At 39.5% G+C, this 23,679-nt stretch overlaps 1 protein-coding gene across 2 annotated transcripts in view; it reads right to left on the minus strand.

Annotated features, from left to right (window-relative positions):
* Window positions 1-23,679, minus strand: part of WASF3 (WASP family member 3) — a 66,171-nt gene that overhangs the window by 39,237 nt on the left and 3,255 nt on the right. For both annotated transcript variants that reach the window (XM_030946037.1, XM_030946029.1), the window contains exon 2: window positions 8,020-8,110. The gene's annotated coding sequence lies outside the window, so the exon portion shown is untranslated. The remainder of the gene's footprint in view (window positions 1-8,019; window positions 8,111-23,679) is intronic.

Genomic DNA, 23,679 nt, shown 5'->3' on the forward strand with positions numbered 1-23,679 from the left:
GGTTACTCAATACCTGTACACCCTGACATTAAATTTACTCTCCAAACATGAGAAAGGCAAGAAGCAGCGTCTCATTTATACTGCTGAGAGGCACTAGAGCTACTTGTGCACTGGTCACCATCATCAAGGCCTGTAGAAGGATCGGAAATTGGACGTCGACCACATCAATACTTAGCAACAAATGTTTCAACTACAAGATGAGTTTTGCTTCCTTCTCAGAAGCAACACCCAGTCATTGCCTTAAGATGTGCTCCACTTAAAGTTGTGCTTTTTAAGACAGCTGTAAGCCAACTGCTCCTTGATTTAATTACATGGATTCCTTTTCCCATTCCTGTTTCAACATTTGTGCTATTATAGCTGCTGGTCCTGGCTGAGCTGCTTCTCGTGCTGTAATCAGATTGGAAGTCAGCAAAAATCTAATCCAGGGGAAAGAAGTCGAAGCAGTTTATGGAATTACTACCCTTATATCTGAGAGCATGGAAGTGATAGTGAAACTACTCAATCTGCTTCAGGACAAAAGAAAAAAAAAACAAAAGAAAAAAAACCAAAACAATTCAAGCTGAACTTCCATTTCATACATAGTTACAGTGTTCAGTTGTGTAGGTGAACAGCAAGCTAAACACAAGTGACTAGACTGAAAGACTAGCAACTGCTTCCTACAAGAAATGGCACCAATATTGTCACATTAAAAGAATTTTCCTTGAGTCAGAATATGCTGAGTTGGAAAGGACCTGTGACGATAGTCCAGTCCAGCTCCTGACCATACAGGGCAACCCCAAAGTTAATCCAGGTACTTAAAAGTGTTGTGCAAATGCTTCTTGAACTCTAACAGGTTTGGGGTCCCAACCACTTTCCTGCAGAGCTGCTTCCAGTGCTTGACCACAACTCTCAGCGAACAACTTTTCCCTAACATCCAATCTAGACTTCCCTGATGCAGCTTTATGTCATTCCCTTGTGTCTTGTCGCTGGACACCTGACACAGGCTGGATCAGCACCTCCCATTCCAACTCCCTCACAAGAAGCTGTAGACAGAATATGGTACCCTCTTCCCAAAGATTACACATAGTACCCTCAGCTGCTCCTCAGAAGTCATTCTCTCTAGTCCCAGTCCATTTTACTAGTAGGAACAAAAACCAATGACACTAAAGAGCTCAGAACTTTTGCAATTTTCAGGAACTTTCTACTGACACATTTCCCAAAAATCACGTAGGCGTCCCAGCAAACTCTGAGTAGGTCAACAAAAAATTTACTGAACAGACGAAAAGCAGATATCCCACATGTGCATTACAAATTCTGCTTATCATGTTAGCCATGTAAGTCATTTATGTCTGTATCCTTTCCATCTCTTTCTGAAAAACATGCTTTTAGTGAATGCTAACCTGGTATGCATTGATTTCTGTGGTTTGTTTATAAAAAGAAACAAGCAGCATATACTTATAAATATTTAGGACCAAATTTATTTTTAAAGAATGAAATATTAAATATGTACTTTTTAAAATAAATACACAGTACTCTGAAACAGAAGCGTGGATAACAACTCAAGACAAAAATTACTATCCTCTTCTCAGGGACAAGAAGTCACTTATCTGATGAAAGGTACCATCCCATCTCAAGAAAAGTAGATGCCCTTAGCTCATGGTAAATTGTGAAGGTCCCTTTTTTCTTTCCAAGAGACTAAGGTAGAATCAAGGACAAACCATTTAAAAAAATGAAGGAACCATTCCCTCTATTTTTCAATCTAAAATCCAAATTTAATCCAAATTGATCTTGTAATTCATAGAGAACAGAATATTTCTTTAGCTGTTTACCATTAATCACTAGTCATAAAATGCAAACAGGCAGACTGCATGTTGAACTGATCACATTCATATTTCCCAATTGCATCTATCAACATCCCACAGCCAAACACCTGAAGCCATTCAGTTTCATACTGATGATAAGATGCCCTGCTCATATTTTAGCGCCACAGTCCAACCTTCTCCTCCTTTATAGGAGTCCTACTGCTAGTGTTTTATCTCCTCCTTCACATCCAGCACCACTGCTTTGTGCATATTCACCACTTCAGTTGCCGACACAGCAACCAAGATTTGTGTCCTTCACATGCCCTACAGCCGCTTTCCTCTCCTCACCTGGACTCTGCTCTCCACACCTCACTTCTGCAATGCCATGTCTCACTGCTTCTTTGGAAGCTGCCAGCTGGTCCAACAAGAGTTGGAGGTATTGGTAGCTAAGAGGAGAGATATAAACAAATTCTTTTGACTAGCAGTGCCAAACAACAAGACAGGAGGCAATGGGCAGAAAGTGATGCACAGGAAGTTTCACCTGAACATGAAGAAGGACTTTTTAGTGTGCAGTGATTGCACACTGGAGCAGGCTGCCCAGAGAGGGTGTGGAGTCTCCCTCACTGGAGATGTTCAAGAACCATCTGGACACAACCCTGTGCCATGTGCTCTGGGATGACCTTGCTTGAACAGGGAGGTTGGACCAGATGCCCCACTGTGGTCCCATCCAACCTGACCCATTCCATGAAATACACAAACTAAATAATAAATGAGTGTTAATGTTTTATTTACAAGTAAAGTATAACACTGCAATGAGTATTGATGAAGTATGCTTTAACTTTATTTCTGAATTTAAAAAAGAAAGGGCATCCATCTAGATCCCAATGATCACAGCAGTCTATTGTAAACTTAAAGCAGTTGGAAATCAATTGGGGCACCTATTTCCAAAGAAAGAGAAACACAACTGATGTTTTTCACCCCTCCAGTTCCACAATGGTTAGTAGTGAACTTTGCCATGAGTTTGCCTCAAAATATTTTGCATACTGGATTAAAACACTTTCAGTATTTGCCATCATTAAATTGCTTTGAACAAAAAGACTTCCTAGATGTTCATCCTTAACACTAGTAAGTCGATTTTGAACCTAACCATGTTGAAGTGAAAACAATGGGGGGAGTGGGAATTAAATCCTGCCATGTAAATATTCAGGAAGCTCTTGTTTTTCTTTACATACACAACAGAAACAAAGAACGATGCTGAATTCTGAAGTGAACCTACTCTAAACTTGCCTCCCTCGCAGCAGTGCTGTTGCTATTATATTGGTGATAAAATCTTCTCCTGTGAAATGTAATTATTAGTTTAAAACCCACTGAGCTCATGAGATCCCCCAATCCAAGAGGAATAGATTTCTTAACTAAAGCTGTGACCAGCTGGCTGCTAAACAGAAAAAGGACTGCTATTGCCATCTCTGTGATGAGGCTCCAGGGGCAATGCTATGGTTGTTGGCACCCTTCCTGAAGTTGAGAATCACATCAAACCAAGCAAAACCCTTTGTGACTGGAGACCAGTTTGTTTTTATGGACTAAAAGGGTGACTGTAGGCACAAACACATTGACTCCAGCTCTCAAAGACTGTAATTTAAAGTTATCTGTGATTACATAGATCTTCCATACACCCCACAAAATTATGAGACAAACCTATCAATACTTACATTGCTCTTAACTACACTTTAAAATAATCAGTGTAATCTACATAGACTACAAGCACGTATGGAAAAAATCAAGCCATTAGAGACTAATCTACACACAGTTCAAGAAGTAATTTAACTACATCAGTTAAATTTAGAAGCTGATTTATTTAATCATTGCACAGGCAACCAAGATTTAAACCTCATCTTCAAGCAGATCCCTGTGCACTAGCTGCATAATTCAGAGGGAAGTTATTATGATGCCAATCACAGAAAAGTTCAGAGAAGAGGCCAATGACTGCATTTATTTGCAGAAATGAAAATTTCCCAGTCTCAGACAGTGATAACAAAGAATATTTCTATATGTGATGAGCATGCTAAGGCTCTCACAGTGCAGACACCAGCTTGAATACACAAAGAGAAGAAATTTGCTAACATCAAACCCATTTTGCCAGGCTGCAATTTAATCCAACTCCATGCAGTCAAGCCCAAAATGTAAGTAAGTGCATACTGAAAAGAGTTTAACCCCAGATAGGCAAGAGCGAAGCCGAAATATTCAGCCTCTTGTAACATCAAAATCAGATAGAAAACAGGAAAAGGCTCATCAAAAATGCATGTACCTGAAGATGGAAACCTGTGATCACTTCTCTACCATGTTTTAAGTTAGTCCCTCCCAAAACTAGTTCCACCTCATTTTGGCTTTACTGTTTGCAGGGCAAGAATTCTGCAAAACTTCGGCTTCTGTCATAGGTCTTTTTCCACCCCTGGGAGACCACTGGAAAAACACTGTCCTGCTACTCCCCCCATCCACCGCTACACAATTAGTGATCCGCAGTTTCTGGCTGGTCAAGTAGTCCAAAAACCCTCCACCATTCTCCAGAGACATTTCTCTCCTACCCAACCTACTTTTCACACTCAGTCTGCCCCATTCTGAAAAGCTTCTTTCTTTCAAGGGACTCTTCTTAATGGTTTGTTTTAAATCAAACATTTAAGTTACTAAATAATTCTATAATTAAGCAGCCATGAAGGTTAAAGGATACAGATTACACGACTGAAAAGTCAGACAGCACAGGCAAAAGTCTTGGCACATAAATTTGATTTAACCCTGGCTGAAAATATCCAAGCTGCTTTCCCAATAAAAGTATTTCTAAAGACTGGAGTATTATCCACACCACAATCACAAACATAATTTTAACATCATTTTTCAAAGCATGTAACTGAATACACAGTATTTTTATCTGCCAAAATAAGTGTAAAGGTGTATTTCTTAGAATTGCTTGTATGCGATGACAAAAGAATTCTTCTGGTAGTCTACTGAATTGACAGCAGGGGCTAGTAAGCATCAGAGGCTGTTTTCAAGCCCTGCATCTGGTATTTCATTTCTCACTGCACGCTCTCTAACTTTCTTTGTGGAAGACACTTTTGTACTGTAGTGTTGTAGGTTTAATATAATATTTAATCTAGTGTTTTTATCAACCTGACAACTTTTGGGGGCATTTACATTGGCAAAACACAGTAGGAAATCCAGAGAAGCAAGACAAGGCACAACTATAATCCAAGTGACAAAATGAGTGACTTAATTTCAAATTCAAATACCTTAATACACATGCAGGTGAATTAAGCTGTTGAAATTTTTTATTGACTTGAAAGTGAAATTCTTTGAATAGAAATTTAAAAAGAAAATACATTACATTATTTTAAGCACAATTTTCTCATTTTATTGATCAGGTAGTTTCCAAATTGTATGTCCAATCCAAATGTTTGTGATACATGAATGATCAATGTTCAATCAAAAATTGGAATTTGTTCACTAGAATTAGGTTTTAATATTTTTTTTAAAATACTTAAAGGTTGATATTTTCAAGTATGTTCATTGTCTTTATACACCTATCAGTTACATTAAATTCCAGACTAGTTAAACACTTGACACTTCATTTAAACTCTACGTGAAAACTGGGCTTAAACTGCACAAAGAAACAGAAAATACTTCATAAAACTACACTGAGAATGAACAGCAAATAACTCAAAATAATTTTTGAAGTTTTATTAATAAATATAACGGAGGTAAAATATTTCAAAACCAAGGTTCTTATTCCTGTAGTAACTAATTTCTATAGTTCCCCATAAATAAAAGTGATGATGTTCCCATGCAGCATGAAACACAACTGAAATGTAACAGTGCTGTAACATTCACTGCTTCATTAAATAAAAAGCAATATGCTAATCTAATAATCTAGTAGTGAAGTATATTTTCAATTTTGACTATGCCCGTTTGGTTTACTCCTTTTTTTTTTCACAGACCACTTACTTTCCCTGACACACTTCCTCCACTTTTGACATTTACAGCAAGAGATCTTCTTTTCCAAACAATTTCAATATATAACCATTGATTTAGCTTTCCATTTAATGGGCAATGCAAGAGAGCTAAGGGGGGAAGAGTGGATTTTCTTTCACCCTTCTCCTTCAAAAGCTGTTACCATAACTCTCCACTCCAGTGTGCACCATATTGCTTCCTTATTCCTCCATTCCTCAACACAGTTTTCTACTTGAAATTGTGAATGCACACATTTTCCAGAATTCTTCTTTTTCTTAACTTAAAGTACAATGTCTTTGAGAACCTATATGCTGAAAAGCATCTGGAGTATCATCAAACATATCCTCAGAACTCAAAACTGAAATAAGCATAAGTGAATTTCAGCTGAGTGGGAAAGTGTGGCAAAGGATCATAGGCAGGGTTATAGACAGAGCCGGCTCTAGGACACAGGAGAACAGGACACTCTCCTAAAGCACTGCTGCTTATTTTACTGTTCTCAGAGACCTTGAAGCAAGGCTGGCCATGGTTTCTGACAAAGGCAGCACTGTGGTGTGCAATGCAGGAAGTCTCTCCTACAGGTAGCTAACACTACTTTTAACTTCATCCTCTCAGAAGGAAGAACAACAAATCTGCTCTTCAGCTTTTCCTCTGCTCAAAAACTGTCTCTCTCCCACTGCAGACACCAACAAGCTGCAGCTCCCTGCAAATACACACATGCACAAAACTATCAGCTTTACTTACTGTAACAAAATTGTCTGCACCTTGCCAGCAGTCCACCATTAGCACCCCCAGGTGTGTCCCACCTCTTATGTCACACAGTGAGAGAAGTGCTACTCTTCAGCAATGCAGAGGGACTTGGAACGGTTGGATGGATGGGCAGAATCTAATGGGATGAAGTTCAATAAGTCCAAGTGCCAAGTCCTGCACTTTGGCCACAATAACCCCCTGCAACGTTATAGGCTGGGGACGGTGTGGCTGGACAGTGCTCAGGTGGAAAGGGACCTGGGGGTGCTGGTTGACAGCCGGCTGAACATGAGCCAGCAGTGTGCCCAGGTGGCCAAGAAGGCCAACGGCATCCTGGCCAGTATCAGGAATGGTGCGACCAGCAGGAGCAGGGAGGTCATTCTTCCCCTGTACTCAGCACTGGTGAGGCCACACCTTGAGTATTGTGTCCAATTCTGGGCCCCTCAGTTTAGGAAGGACGTTGAGATGCTTGAGCGGGTCCAAAGAAGAGCAATGAGGCTGGTGAGGGGCTTGGAACACAAGCCGTATGAAGAACGACTGAGGGAGCTGGGGTTGTTCAGCCTGGAGAAAAGGAGACTCAGAGGTGACCTTATCACTCTCTTCAACTTCCGGAGGGGTGGCTGTGGTGACCTGGGCATCGCTCTCTTTCTCCGGGCAACAGCAGACAGAACAAGAGGACACAGTCTCAAACTGCACCAAGGGAGATACAGACTAGAATTAAGGAGGAAGTTTTTCACAGAAAGAGTGATCAAATACTGGAATCATCTACCCAGGGAGGTGGTGGAGTCACCATCCCTCGATGTGTTTAAAAAAAGACTGGATCTGGCACTTGGTGCCATGATCTAGTTGAGGTGTTAGATGATGGGTTGGACTCGATGATCTTAAAGGTCTCTTCCAACCTAGAAATTCTGTGATTCTGTGATTCTGTAACAGATAATCCTTATCTAAATGTCCCTGGTGTTGAGTGTGGCAGTAAGACAGACTGGAGGCAGGGAAATATTCCCCCACACAGCTAGTTTAATATCAATAAATAAAAATCTTTTATTATCCGTTGCACTTTGATGCCAACAAACATTCAACTTCAGCAGATTTAGTTTAAATCTCTTAGACAATACATCAACAAAGTACAGATTATACAGGGTAAAAGTAATTAACAGATGCAAATTTATAAATCCAGTAGCTCATGAACAACTATGAATAAAGTGAATTTATTTCAGTTTCTACACAATAAGATTAGTATTTAAATGCTACCAGTCTCCTGTGTGAACAATGCTTTTGACATTTGTTTCAGGGCCTAAAACAGCACATCTTCAATATCACAAAAATATAAACCTCCTTCCCAAGGGTAACTCAAACCCTTCTGGAAAAGTTTCTAAATTCATCACTGGTCTTCAGTTTGAGGGACTTATCACAGTCATCCAAGCTATTTGTAATAGATTCACACAAATGCAAAGTGACAAGGAACATTCAGCAAGAGCTCTCTTGAACAACTTACCATTTAAAAAGGAGTGTGGAATATCCGTCCTGTGTATGCCTTTGAGAAGACAGCTGTTCTCTAACTTCCTGGCACACTCAGGTGGCTTTTTCTGCAAACAAAGACAAATCTAACTTAGTCTTTCAGTAACAGAATAATTAAAAATATGCATTAAAACTGGGGCTCAGTTTAGTAATCAGCTAAAAAAAGCTTCGTAAAATATACATGAGTAGAATCCAGACAGTTTTAACCATTTTGTGCTAAATATTTCATGATACACCTTAATTTTTTTCAAGGTAACAAAATAGCTTGTGTTATTTTATAATCAATTTTTAAATAGAAATATCAGCAGAGAAAGTAACATTTACCCACTTGAAGATTGCAGCGATGGAAAAATGATGTAACAGCCTACAGTAATGCACAATAAAACAGCAGTCTTAAATCCCTCTGAGATCCTTCACAGCAAATTAAATATTACTGAACAGAAACCCACTAAAACCGACTAAAAAAAATGAGAATCTCTTGCAAAAATTAAGTAGTGAGATGTTTCCATGAAAATATTACAGTTCTTAGCATCAAGAGAACCCTGTGACTTATAGATTAGCATTTAGTCATACACTAAATTTTTATAAATTATGGGGTTTTGCAGTTAAGATATAAATGCCCTTTCTGCAAGAACTATATAAAAATGATCTCTAAAACAGATCACTTGCTTAGAGGAGGGTGATACTATTACCAGAATTTAAAAGAGGTGCTTCAATGCTTTCTTTTTTCCTAAATATTTTAGACAATTAAAATTTACAAGAGGAAAAAATTTTTTTATCTCAAGGACACAATTATAAACCGTGATGTGTAAGAAAGAAAAAGCATCTAGAAGAGCAAAACACTGTTTAAGTCACCACACAGATTTCCACCACAAAGGCAACATAGCAGTGTCCTGCTTGGTCACTGTCACCACCTGCCTTGCTCACATTCCTTCATTCTCCCTGAGAATACCACAACTTTAAGGTGCCCAGACCTTGATTCCACTAACCACTGGTGCAGTAACCACCTATTCCAAATAAAATATTGTCCTCCAGTTAACTTGCTCACAAAATCTACCAGTTGGCCAAGGTCTTGGTCCTCACTTAAGTGTTTATGTGCTTAGAGAAAAATTAAAGAGACACATTATAAAGGCTCACATGCACACAATTCATTCACGTTCTCACTACCAGGACAGATGTACTATATGGGGAAAGCTATTTGCCTAAGTTAACATAAGACGTGGACCTGCTGAAGGGATTCCAGGAGGGTCACAATGATTATTAGAGGGGCTAGAGCACCTTGTCCTATGAAGACAAGATCCTGGACAAGAGAAGGCTCCAGGGAGATCTTACAGCAACTTCCAGTACCAAGAGGAGACCAACAAGAGAGCTAGAGATGGACTTTTCACAAGGACTTGTAATGAAAAGACAAGAGGGAATGGCTTTAAACTGAAAGAGGGTATGTTTAGGTTGTATATCGGAAAGAAATTCCTCACTGTGAGGGTAGTGAGACTGGAATGGATTGCCCAGAGAAATTATGGAAGTGTTCAAGGGCAGCTTGGATAGGGCTTTGAGCAGCCTGGCCTAGCGGAAAATGTTCTGCCCATGGCAATGGCATTGGAACCAGATGCTCTTTATGATTCCTTCCAACCCAAGCCATTCTGTGATTCTGTAAGTGACTTCAACCAGCAGTGATTTAAGTATGCCTGTGGCTCAGGAAAGAGTAAATCTGCTTTAGAGCAAACAGCACTACATTAACAACACTACAGAACAGACATCATAGAGCACTTGTCGTACAAGGTGACTGGAACTTTATATAGATCTTAAACCCTCCAGTACTACGAGGCTGTCTGAGAATGTATTTACACATTACGATATCCTCAGCAGCAAAGGCACTTCAGGAAGTTCTAAGTTCCCCACATAAGTGACACGTTTTTGTCCACATGCTGCAGTTTACTTCCATCATTTACATTTACACACTGTCTGCAGTGCTGCACTACATAAATAGGATCCCTGAATCCATTTTGTGATGAAAGAACTCCTCACTCAGATCAACAATACAGAACCTATAAAGGGATGGAAAGAAAGCTGAGAACTACCATGCCGTGAAGACAAATCTCAGCTTTCAGAGTGAAAATCAAATCAACTATCTTGATGTGTATTTCAGTATAAATCCTTACCTGGCTAAATAAAAACATCAAGACGTGGTCAATGTCAAGTAGTTTTAGATCTTTATTTTTGCAATCAGATTTTTGATTATTTTTTTTAGTAGAATATTGAAAAAGGCCCAGGATAAGCCAAAGTGTTGGACTCTCTATGTGTTCCACATTTAAGATACATAGCTATGATGAAAACACAAGATACAGGAAGGAAAATATGTTTTGGTGCACCACTAACAGTCCAGCAATACCTATGTACTGCCCAACTGTGAAAATACACACATTCCCTTTTGAATGGATTCTTTCTTTCCCATGAAATCCCCAAGAGGCAAAAAAAGGAAAACAATAAAAGCATTATAACAAGATTCTTACTTATTATCAAGAACATCACTGACTCCTCTGCCAAGTGCCCCGTTTGACACATTCACTGACTAAATTACAGAAAGTACTAAACAGTTTCAACAGGACAAGAATTTAGACATGCAGAATGGGTAACACTGACTTCTGGTAAGAAATTTATATCCAGCTGAATTTTGTTTTAAAGCTTTCTAAACAAAACTCCTAGAAATGAGGATATTATAGGCAAGCAATTTGAAGAACAAGCTATATGGCACACAGAGGATTACTTCAGAAATCCACAGGGAAAAAAAATAAAGGATTTAATGCAAGACATAACTTTTACACAGATTGAGGATTAAAAGTATCCAAATGGCAGGTCATCATGAAAATGGTCAAAAAAGGATTTTATTTTGAAGTCTGCTTTCTGGGGTAGGGGGAGGGTTTTTAAAATATGTTTTCATATATGGAGACCCAAAGCTTACCACTGTAGCTTGAATTCAAGTAACTGCATTACCAATGCATACACACAAAAAAGGAAGTGGTTTAAAACTTCAATACTGGTTTGCCTTGTTAAATTTGTGCATGTATTCAATCTTAAAAGTATGAAATTCAATCTTAGAAACTACTGTAACTCTGCAACACATATTTGGAAAACCCAGACAGGTTCTGAAGCCTTCAAAGAGTAGAACCGCACATCAGTTAGTGGTTAGGTCCCCCTTGATCTTATGTACTTCTACAGTGGGATGGGGGCTTTTCTGTAAAAGAGCCATACGATCAGTTACTTAAAACTGAGGGGCCTCTCAGGAGCACATCTTAAGCAGCCTTCCTAAGACTGATCAAGACAACTCAGAAGTTTCTTACCTTTAAACTAGACTATCTTTAAATCTCTAAACTAGATTGTTCCATATCCCAGTCTTAAATTCGAGCACAGAACAGGAGCAGCATAAAGACATGGCAACTCATGTTTTCCAGGTGGTCTTTAATTAAAGATTCACTCGCTGTTGTCTAATCAATGAGCCTCTGCAGCATCCAGAAATGCAAAATTACTTGGAATAAACACTCTACTTGGAGTACAGAGAGCAATCTGCCCTTTGACAAGCCCTCAAGGGATACCTTCCCACTCTGCATCTCCTTGAGAACCACTCTGACAGTCAGACTTAGTCACCACACCCAGCATGTCCTTTGACACAAATTCCTCCCAAGGAACAAACAAGTTCAAGTTCTTGAAATTTTTCTTCAGAGCACAGGCAGATAAAGTAAAAAAATCCAACCTGTGTGGAGTACTGGATGTCTCTTTTATTCCATTTCACTCACTGGATTATGGTACAAATATTCACTAATTGACTGAGTATAGCAGTCCTTCAGTACTGGACAGAGGAAACCCTTCTAAACAGCAGGTTTGCAAAATCCAAAACATCCTGTGGAATTTATCTGAGGTTAAACACTTGATCTTCAGAGATTTTGCAATCTACAAAAGCCAGCCCATCAAGCCTACAAGCAACAGCAGTGGCTTGTCAGACATTCTTTGCTGGTAGGAAGCAAGACCATCCCTACATCTATCACCTCTTTGATGCCTCAACAAGAGGTCTGCCCAGGACTACACTCTCTTCTATGGCACTGACTCTTTACTGCAAATTAAGCCAAACAAAGATTATACCACAAATTACTAGTAGCAACTACAAGAGACCGGAAGATGCTCTCTTGTCTTTGATCCAAAAAGAGAGGATTCTTCCACCACCAGGAAAGACAAAAGGCCAATACCTCTAAAAAGGAACAGATTTCAGATGGGATATCAATATCAAAATGTTTTCAAACACTTGAAAAGGTTTCCTGGGAGCATTCACCATCCCTAAATTCTCCACAGATAACAACCCTAATATCACAGTACAAGTCTTCTGTACTGTCAGCCTGCTCCATCTCCCAATACAGCCCTACACTCTTCTCCAGAAAGTCAGAGTACACATCTTTACAGAATAGCAAAGAGCTCCCTCCTAACTCCACTCCTGGCCTGCAAAGATGTCTCCCTAATGCTTCACAAAAGGAATGCTGATGCCTTTACTCAAGTGGATCCCTACTGTCATGTAACAACTCTAAAAATGGGTCATCCTCAGAAGACAGCATCTCTAATTCCAGTTGTTACCCACCCAGCATTACATAGCACAGTTTTTCAATTACTAATATTTAAGAATATGTTTCTTGAAATAGAAAGGTCCCTTAAATTGTACTTTTTGGAGCATTCAACCTCACTTCTTGTTGTAAGCAGGCACTGCTAAAAAGCATGAACATCTAGACAGATGCTTTATCTAAATACTCCAGACAGAAAACCTGTGGGTTCATTAGGGGATTAGTCCAAGGCTAGGTGATGTGACTTTCAAGTTAAATGCTTCATTAAAGTACCTGAATTTGGAGATAAAATCAATCCAAAAATATTGTCAGGTCATTAACAGCCAACATTCAAATCAAATAACAGATTTCACCTTGTGCTGAACAAAACTTAGTATTTTCTTCACTCATACATCTCCAGAAATAGTAGAGGCTCATGTAGGTTGTACTCTACAGTTTCATAATGCTAGAGAGAAGTGGCAGAGTAAGGGAAGCAGGAATCAGCACAGGCCACAGAACCCTGCTGAAAAGCATTAACCAAAAATACCATATATACACACACATAAACCACAAATGAGACACCTCAAGATGGAGAAATGAAATCTAGTAGGTTTCAAAATGTCCAGGAAAAAAAGAGAAATTAAACAGAACTGATGTGGTTTTTAAAAAGCGGAAAAACACGACACCAATAAAGAAGCGCCACAGGGAAGGAGGTAGCACCAGGTCCTGCTAAACAACTCAACAATGCTGTAGCTGACAGCCAACTTCAATTCCATGGAATCAGAATTATGCAGATGGTCACAGCCTGGATCAAGCAAGCAGCTGCTCTCTCTAGCACACCCCATTCAGGGCCAAAACATATTTTTACATCTGCATCTAGCTGAAAGCGGGAACTCGCATCACTCCACGGCTAATTTCCCCACAGCTTGGTGGTGAAAGAGAAATGAAAAAACATAAGAGCACTCAGATTTAATGTTTGGAGAACGGAAGGCACATCCTTCACCCTAGCAGACAGAATAACACTTTGTGATCTAGAGCTGGGTAGATACATGGAAAAAAATTCACCTTAACTGTTATTATGTCCTCCTAAGAGGCCACATCCTTTGTTAAAAAACCACAACTGAGGTATGAAGCTTGCTTCCATTGGGAACTGCTTTATGATCCCATAAAAAGGCTTTTTAAAGTATATAAATAGCAAGAGATCTAAAACAAAACATTGGACTTGTGGGAAATGGATGATTAAGTGACTGCTAGGAGTGAATTAAAAACAATGTCGGTCAGTGGTTTTTTTTCCATTACAGAATGGCTTAGATTGGAAGTGACTTTAATTATCATCTTGTTCCAAACCCCCTGCCATGGGCAGACACCATCCACTATCCCAACTGCTCAGAGCCACCTGGCTTTGAACACTTACAGGGATGGGGAATCCAAACACCTCTGGGCAACTTGTTCCAGTGCCTCACCACCCTCTGAGTAAAGAACCTCTTCCTATCTACTCTCTTTCAGTTTAAAGCCATTGCCTCTTGTCCTGTCACAAAATGCCTTCTCTTCCTCAGTCTGAACAGCTGCAGCTCTCTGAGCCTGTGTTCACAGGAGATGTGGTACAGCCCTCTGATTATTTTCATGGCCTTCCTCTGGACTTGCTCCAACATGTCCACATCCTTCTTAGGTTGGGGGCCTCAGAGCTGGATGCAGCACTGCAGGTGGGATCTCACAAGAGCAAAGCAGAAGTTGAAAATCACCTCCCTCAACCTGCTGATCAGGTTGCTTCAGTCACCATACTGATGGACCTGGGGCTGCCCACTCCCAAGATGGAAGACCGTGAGTGTGGGAACAGTGAGTTTCCATTTATGAACAATGAAATTCTAAGGGATCAGCTGAATATTTCCAATTCCATGGGGAATGATGTGATTCACCCCAGAGTTCTGAAGGAGCCAGTGGATGCTTCAGCAGCACCCCCCTGTCCATCATCTATCAAAAGTCTTCACAGTCAAGAGAGGTCCCTGCTGGTCCAGATCTTGTTTTACTCCAATTTACAAGGAGGGTATGAAGGAAGATCCAAGAAACTACAAGCCTGTTAACGTAGCCTCAGCTCTTGGAAAAATCATAGAAGAAAAGATTATACTGGGTAACACTGAAAGGCATTTAAAGACTAATGCAATTATCAGGCAGAGTCAATATGCGTTCACAAAAGGAAAGTCATAACTAATAAACTAATCTGATAACCTTTTCTGATAAGGTCATAGATCTAACGAAGGGAAGGCAGTAGATGCCTTTTTCTGGGTTTTTAGGAAAGCTTTTGATACTGTCACAACATCCCTCTGGACAAGTTGTCCAGCTGCAGGACAAGTGGGTTCATGGCATGCTGGGTGAAGGACTGGCTGAAGGGCAGAGCTCAAAGGGCTGTAAAGTGAAGGGGGTACAGCTGGTGACCGGTCCCCAGCAGCGCTCCTCCGGGGTCAGCTCCAGGGCCAGTCCCGTTCCTGTACTTCCCAATGATCTGGATGCAGGAGTGCAGTGCACCTTTACTGAGTTTGCTGCTGATACCAAACTGGGAGGTGCTTTTGGCTTTCCTGAGGAACAGGGGGCTTTGCAGAGGGGGATCTACATAGATTGGAACACTGGGCTATGATTTATAGCATGAAATTGAACAAGTCCAAATGCTGGATTGTGCACCTAGGACAAAGTAGTGCCAGACACAAGCAGAAACTGGGAGAGGGATCTGGAGTACATGGTGGGCAGAAGCACAGTCAGAATCAGCAGTGAGCCCTGGCAGACAAGAGGGCAAACCTCATCCCAGGATGCATCAAACAGCATCACCAGCCAGGTAAAAGAGGAGATTGTCCTGCTGCATTCAGTGTTGCTGTGGCCTCTCCTCAAGGACTGTCTACTGCTCTTGGCTGCACAATTTATGAAGGCTGTGGAGGTGCTTGAATGTGTCTAGAGAGGCTCAACAAAGCTGGAGAAGGGCCTGTAAGGAAAAGTCCTGTAATGAGTGGCTGAGGACTTGGGGTTTGTCTAGCTTGGACAAACAGAGGCTGAGTGGTGACCTTACTGCTCTCCACAGCTTCCCAAGGAAGGGATGTGAAAAGAGAAGTATTGAGCTCTGCTCCTTGGGCCCCAGTGACAGGATACATGGGAATGGTTCAAAGCTGCTCCAGGTGAGGTTCAGGCAGGACAGTAGGAAGTGTTTCATCACCAAGGGAGGGGTCACACTCTCAAACAGGCTTTCTAGAGAGGTGGTTGATGCCTCAACCCCTGACAGTGTTTAAGAGGCATTTGAACAACATCCCTAAGAACGTGATTTAACTTTTGGTCAGCCCTGAAGCAGTCAGACAGCTGGACTGGACAACGGCTGTAGGTGCCTTCCAACTGGAATACTGTTATCCTAAACATCTCTCTCATATGCACATACTCGTGTATGCATGTAGCTCCTGCTGTAGTTATTTCATTTATAAAGCCTTGTGTACCTACAGATACAGATTTCTCTATATACATAAAACCATTATGTTTTATCACTAGGAAGATATTTGTGAAATGTGTGGGGTTTTCCCCCAGTTTTAGTCTCAAAAACCATATAAATTGTTTTCACACAGATGGAGGTATCATACAGATTAATCACTAAAGAGCCACCATTTAGAAAATTAAAACTCAGCGCAATTCAACAGTTAATGACTCCTTACAGCTGACCTATGGGGTTCAATCAAGGACATTATCATGTAAAGAAATATGGTGGGTGAGAAGGGAGGGACAGAAATGAAAGCTTTTTAACAGGTGAAACTTATGTATTGAATTATTCCTTATTTCATCCCAGCTGGAAAGCTGTTCTTGAAAAAGACTGGCATACTTTAGCATTAGCTACATGGTTCAGGTCTATCCCAGTTTCTCTAGGGTTTTTTTCCCTCCCTCCTCCTGTTTTTAAAGGGCCAGATGCAACAGACAGTTGTGTTCGTTTCCTTTGGGTCTTTTTTGTTATAAACATTTTTATTTATAAGCCAGTTAAACTAAAGCAGTTTTGCATGGATCTCTGACCTCAAATCTCACTCAATGTAGAGGAGCTTAGCAGTTTAGGAAGATCAAACAAATCACCAGAAATCCAGAAGTATGTGAAATAAAGTCCACTTTTTCTTTTGAAAAGAAGGCTGAAGTGGCTTAAAACAATGCCTGCTGTTACCATGGGATTTTTATAGTTTTAATTAAGACCTGTTTTCATAAAAAGGAATTTTAAAATACTTTTTTAATATGGGTAATGAAAAATATCTACTTCATTATCCTAATCACATAACCCATCCAGGTCATCTACTGCCTTACCATCAGATTCAACACCATGCAGTTGATACTAACTAAAGAGACTAATTTTACCTGTTCCCACTACATATTCCCATAAATTCAATATATCTTATCCTTCGGATTGCTTCACTATGACATTCACAGCCATGTTTAGTATTTTCTACTGGGGGGGAGGAAAAAGAAGCAGTCAGCTGCCACAAATGCAGCATCTTATAAAGTAATTTCCATTAAGAAATTTAGAAACAATAACTAAGATATGATGTGACCACAAAGAAAATCTAAATTACTTAATACATACAATAAATATATCTCAGATATCTCCATAACAATGTGATTGCAGGTAAATTATCCTGTTCTGGATAGGTTTCTTGTCTGCATCCCTTCCTCAATCTTCCAACAACCAGAAAATATCCATTTCAATTCTGCCTTCCTCTATTAACATTTTGAAAACTATAAATAATTTAGATTTTCAATAATTAAATACAGATATACATCATGTAAGATTCAAAGTATCTTGACTTTCGGGAAAAAAATAAACATTTAATGTGGCAACTAGTTGCTGAAAGACTGGGCTGCTGAAAGATATGGGCTGCCAATAAACATGCAAGAATTTTTTTTCATTTGAAGAGCAGCTATTCTGTTTAACCCTATGTAGGCAGGAGTGGAGGCAGAGGATGTCACAGGAAAGAAGGGATGCCATGTCCCAGGGCAATGCCATGCCTGCCCAGGCAGCAGCTGACAGCTCCACAGCAATGTGTGACTTACATTTGGAAATGGAAGCAATGACATTCTGGATATTACTGATCACTTCATTCTGGGATGGGAAGAGAGAAAAGACAGCAGGAAACCCGGCACAGCTTCAAATCCACCTCTTCCCAACTCCATATAAAATGCAGAAACCACACAATGCTTTGAAGAGTAACAACTCCACTTCCCAGAGGGCAGGACCAGAGCTGCACAGCTGTGACACATGGCTTCCTCTTTCCCTCTTTATTTAACAGCTGCTTGGTGCTGGCCAGAGAGCAGTAGAGGAATAAAATACAACCAGACAGGGAGGCTCAATTAAAACTACTGATATGCCATGCATGAAGCTTTTGTTCAAAGAGCACCAGCACATGCACTGCAGATGGGTGGAAGGCTGCAGGTAAAGCCACAGCAGATGCAGAACTTGATGCCTTTACTCTTTCACCACACCTGACCTCGGTTTTAAATGCTCGTGTAGCTCTTCAGACGCGACCTCTATGACCAGCAAGTGCTCAGCAGGTGTAAGCTCCACAAGCATTTGAGCTGACCAGTCATGTCATTACAGGTTATGAAACCTCTGGCAAATTCTGCACCAAGTACAATGAGCTAAAACAGATAATCCAAGAAGACATGGAACCTTGTTTGTTTGGAGGTTTTTGTTGATGTCTGGGGTTTATTGTTTGTTTTTTTTCAAAGCCTCCTTAATAAAGTACCACTTAAAACTATCATCTGATCCCAAATAATACAGTGTTTCCTTCTGCACAGTGCAGATGAATACTGGCTTTGTTAGTTTAGAAAACCATGCTGCAGATTATCATGGGAATCACACTTTTTTTAAAGAGGTAAGTGCCCCCAACACTTTCAAGATCCAATGTTTTCACAATTACCTCATTTTTAAGCATAACAACAGTATAGAGATATTTTGCCCTCGAAAAATATATTTATTCAGGAGTAGCTTATTACCAAGTAAACATGTAAATAAGTCTGTTGTGCTACAAAAGTACTACTTATGGGCCAGCTGTTCCATAGGTCATGTTCTCTTATATGCAGAATCACCAAAAGTTGTTTCAAGCCTACAAAACAAATCATACTGCTTAAGGTTCCCACTTTGGCGAAGTTTGTTCTTCTTTTAGCACCCAATAACAATCTGGTTTAAATCATCAATTCTATATGCTTTGAACAAGAAAAGAGGATGAACACTTGATTACACACCTGCAGAAATGAGCAAAAAAGTATGGAAGGCGTATTTTAAAGAACACTACTAATATAATGCAAATTAACTAATCCACAGTGGAATTCAATTATTTCTACAGTCTTATCTTCCTACAGTTACATTTATTTTAGTATTTTGTTCAAAGCGGATTTAGAAGCCTCAAAAATACACTTCTGACAAAAGAACACTTGTCCTTCAAGCTTCATATTTCAGACAAGCTTTTGTTTGAAGGTTTCCCCTATATTTTAGCTCTAAAATATCAGGTTAAACATCTTCAAGAGATTATAACAATGTTCAGTAATCCTCAATTAAATTCACTAGTTTTATTCCTCTAGATTCAACACCCATACTTCTCACCCTCACAGTTCAATCACCCTGATGTTTCCCACCCAGTGCTAAAACACATCATTTTTCTCATTTCTTAGCCTATCCCTGTAACTCAGTGAACCTACACAAACTTATTTGAGTACCCAGATGGCTCTATGCTGCATTCATTGTTCTGTGATGAGGCATGAAGTAAGTTATCTTTGACCAACAAATCAAAGCTGTTCATTATTTAGACTATCATCCCTTAGGTTCACAAAACCTAATTCAGTATACTTTCTAATGCTTCATATTCAAAAGCATTAACAGCAATAATTCCACCAGGATGAATAATAGTGGGGATACTCAAACTACAGATTTAGAGTCACAGGTCTTACATTTAACATCGCCATTACCAAAAGTATAAAATAAGGCTGCATTTTTTTATAACTGAGCCTCAAGAATTAAGTTTGCTTTAAAAAACTTGATTATTACAGGCTGCCTATGTGCTTCTCTAACTTCCTCAGCTCACTTGGCTGAGAAACACACTTGCCAAGCTTGGATTAGCATTTCGGGGCTAACTGTGCTTGTTGTTTCAACCTTGACAACCAACTTTATGGACACACTATTATATTTAAGCTTCCAGAAGCATTTAACATTTGATTCTGCTGAAAATATAGTTCTACTATATGTTTTGAAAATAAAATCACTTTTTCCTCTTTTTGAAGCCTATGATGATGCCAAACATATGCTTGTTTTCCAAACAACAACTGTTTAAAAGAAAGAAAACTCTTTCTGATGTTCCTGCCAAAACCAACATTCTGTGGCTTAAAGAAATCTGATAGTAAGCAGTTCACTCAGCTAAGGGAAGAAGGATTTACATTTGGCAAGGATTTACACTTCATGTCTTGCATCTACTTCCCTCCATTTTAAATTTTTTTCAGGGATGCACGTGGCAGCTGGGAAGGGTTTTTGTTGTGGTTTTTGCTGGGGTTTGGTTTTTTTTACATCTCCAAGTATTTCACTCTCTAAAAATAAGGCATCAGTGGGTTTTACTAGAAATGACACAAAGCAGAAGTTCATCATAACGTTTGTCTTTTTTACAGGGATTACTAGGATATAGGAGTGACTTTCAAAGGGAAGTAAAAGACTTCAGAAAAAATGCATCAGCGAGAGTTTGCAGCAAGAGGAAGTGGAACAGAAAATGCAAATGAGGAAGTGGCACACAAAACATTTAACAGCTTCATTTTAAAGCATGAAATGGGGAGAGAAGGCAATCAATTTGGGATTTCAGCAGTCATTGTCACAGGCAGCAGTAATACATACTACATACCCAGTAAAGGTGGTAATTTCACTGCTGCCTCAATAGTTTCAGATTAAGAGATGAAACGGCTAACAGAAAGATGCAGATTTGACTATATACTATATAAGATTTATCTCTGTACATTTCAGAAAGCCAGAGGTTTAAGATGTCTACTACAATATTTGACTCTGTCCTTCGTTAATAATGCACAGAAATAGTAACTGGACCAATTTACTAAATAATGTAAAATATTTCGTCCATTCCAAGCAGCTAAGACAACAGAAGTTCTGAAATATTCCCCAACGGTGGAGTATCACCTCCCTCTCCCCAGTTTTTGCAAGTAGAATTCTAAATCCCGTTGAACAGAACCTTGCCATCACCCTCCAAGACAGAGAAATTACAGAAGATTGCTAAACCTGCTCCAGCATCAAGCCAACTAGTCAGACAGTGCTTCAGCCAGCTGTGTGACCAAGCATCACAGCAAGCTGCAGATCCAAGGCCCTCAGAATTGTTAGTACAGCAACCAGAACAACACTTCGCCAAGCACACACCTTCTCCAGTAAGATGGCAAGTATTCTAGGAAAAAAATCAGAATCCCAATGATGTTACATTAGTATTTCAGATGCAGCTATTTTGGGATGATAAAAATCCTTAAGGCTAAAAACTTAACCACTTATTAGTCCACCAACATGGAAGCTTCTCTTGTCATTACCAGTGCATATCCAGTACAGAAATTCAGCAACTAGACATGAAGGTCTGTCTTTACAGCAAGAATAGCTTGAGCTATAACGAGGTGTATCTCCTGATGTTCACTATGTGCTTGTGTGGAGCTACCCACCCTGAATCAAAGGATACCTGAAATTTCAGCACAGTCTACAAGAGCATGAGCAGCGCTTGATGACTGCTACAGTGAACATGTACAAGACCTGTAGGATTGGAAGGGAAAGCTTCAAGAGAAGCAAGCTGGCTGAGCAGAAGGAGACAAGATCTCCTCCATCTAGGGGACAAAAAAAAGAAGCTGCTGAAATGCTAGTTCCTGGTTCCTTCTGCCAAAAGAAGAATGGATAGAAAGCACATGGCTTGCACATCTGCTTGTCTAGCAATGCAAATACCCTTCTCCTACTATTCAGTTAAATAATCTGATACTGTAACCAAACCACTAGTATAACTGTACCAAGACATCCTCTTTAAATACGACTTAAGATTTAACCGCAGCTCCACTCCAGCTCAAGCTGGCATGCAGAGGTGAGAAGAAACTTCAATATTCCATGTGCAAAAAACATTGATACAAGAGTGTCTTCAAATTCAGCATGAAATCAAAGGCTTCACTTCAAGTGATGTATTCTTGTCCATGTTTGCAGCTGTTTAAGCATTCAAAGCAGCAGCCAAGCTTTATAAAGAAAAACACTACTTTCCCAGGAAATAACTCTGCAGTAAATCTGTGCTGATATAAGTTCCAGAGAATTTCAACATTCTATAGAAAACTGATCAGCAAGACCTAACTGCTACAGAAAAACAAACTAAAAAGCCACATTGCCACTAAAGCCCCCCTTTTAATTCACAAGTTCAAACTTCATTTATCCATTCATATGTAATGAGGCAGAAGAACTTCTCGAAGAAGTGTTTCCAAAGGCTGTTTGAAGTCTCAAAATAAAACAAGCTTTGCAGGCCTTGTCTTCTAGCACATTAGTCTCCACAGCTGCCTGTTGCTCTGTTACAACAACACCAAGTCCATAGTAAATGAATGGCTTTCCTCAGCATCACTTGATACTGACCTTTTCAACTATGGGATTTCAAAACCAACATCAAGAAATCAATTCCAACATTCACTGGATACTACTAACATGTTTTGATGTATTATGCATCACCCATTACATACACAAGCTCTCCAACTATTACTTGGAGAGCTTGTGTATGTACCGATACTTCACAGATTGCCACTGTGAATATGCCCAAGAAATCTGGGATCCATCAGCTGAAGTACTGAATAACAATTTCAATTTCTCTGCTTCTAAAATATACACTTGAAAGTGTAAGAGTAAATCAGTTCAAGCATGTGAGTGGCACGAGTATAATGACTACTCAAAACCAATATATTTATTAAAATGTGGCATACTATGCTTTACACTCAGGAGAAACACATGCTCTCCCCTATCACTGAATTTGGCTACTAAATCTCTGTTAGAATAAAGAGATTATATTTGTTAGATAGGAAGGGGCTCCAAGAATCTTGAAGGATTAACTAAAATTCTGCTGAATTGAGAGGTCCACCGAAAAAAAAATCCCCATACATTCTGGGTCATTTCTAGACACAGAAAACACCACCAGTTCAACAGCAGAATATTTCAGTATGTGAAAGGAAAAACTAATTCACAGCATGTTGAAATTCCAGACACCTATAAATCCTTAACACAAATAAAAACCAGCAAATCCAACAAATATTTACCATACTTAGAAGCCTTCAAAATAATTCTCCAGCTACCACCCCTGCCAAAAATGAAGAAATCAAAGATAAGCTCCAAGTTTGCAGCTTAAATCAGCACAAAGGCTGCCATTTTGATCTCCAGCTGTTTGTACAAATTTCTTAACATCTTCCTAAGCATTTTGATTCTTCTTGTGGCAGAAGAAATTACATCCATCAGTAGCTAAAAATATTTCAGTTATTTGAATTTTCAGAAGAGGGGTGAAACTGTGCTTTACCAGTTACGAAAAGAACCCAATGCAACATTTCAACAACTTTTATCAAAGGTTGGCTTGGATCTAAATAATAGTTAAATGTGAAGGAAAACATTTGGTTAAACTGTAACAAATAATTCTGGTGTAACTTGAGATTATTGTCATTTTTACCTCTAAAGGCAGACTAAGTTCTCAGGAGAGAATGTAAGTGCTGTGGCAGCTCTGCTACAGAGCTAAGGCTCGAGATGCTTCAATTTAATTCTCAGTTGAGACACTAATTTTTCTTAGATTACAGGTATTCTGTATGTGAGCCTTCCATATGGAGAAGTTAATAGTCACCCTCTACCTCCACCTTTCCTTTTAAGAGAATAAGCAGTGACAGCCTGCGATTCATCATACTCCTTGTACAGGGAAGCTTCCAAAGGCAAAGTACAGCAATATCCTACACTGGAAGACATTTGTAATCTGATCCTATCAATGATCTCCATCTACTGCATGCCATTAAGATTAGAGTACTAAGAAATTAGC

Source organism: Camarhynchus parvulus, chromosome 1 (genome assembly GCF_901933205.1).
Source record: "Camarhynchus parvulus chromosome 1, STF_HiC, whole genome shotgun sequence".
NCBI classification, from domain to species: domain Eukaryota; kingdom Metazoa; phylum Chordata; class Aves; order Passeriformes; family Thraupidae; genus Camarhynchus; species Camarhynchus parvulus.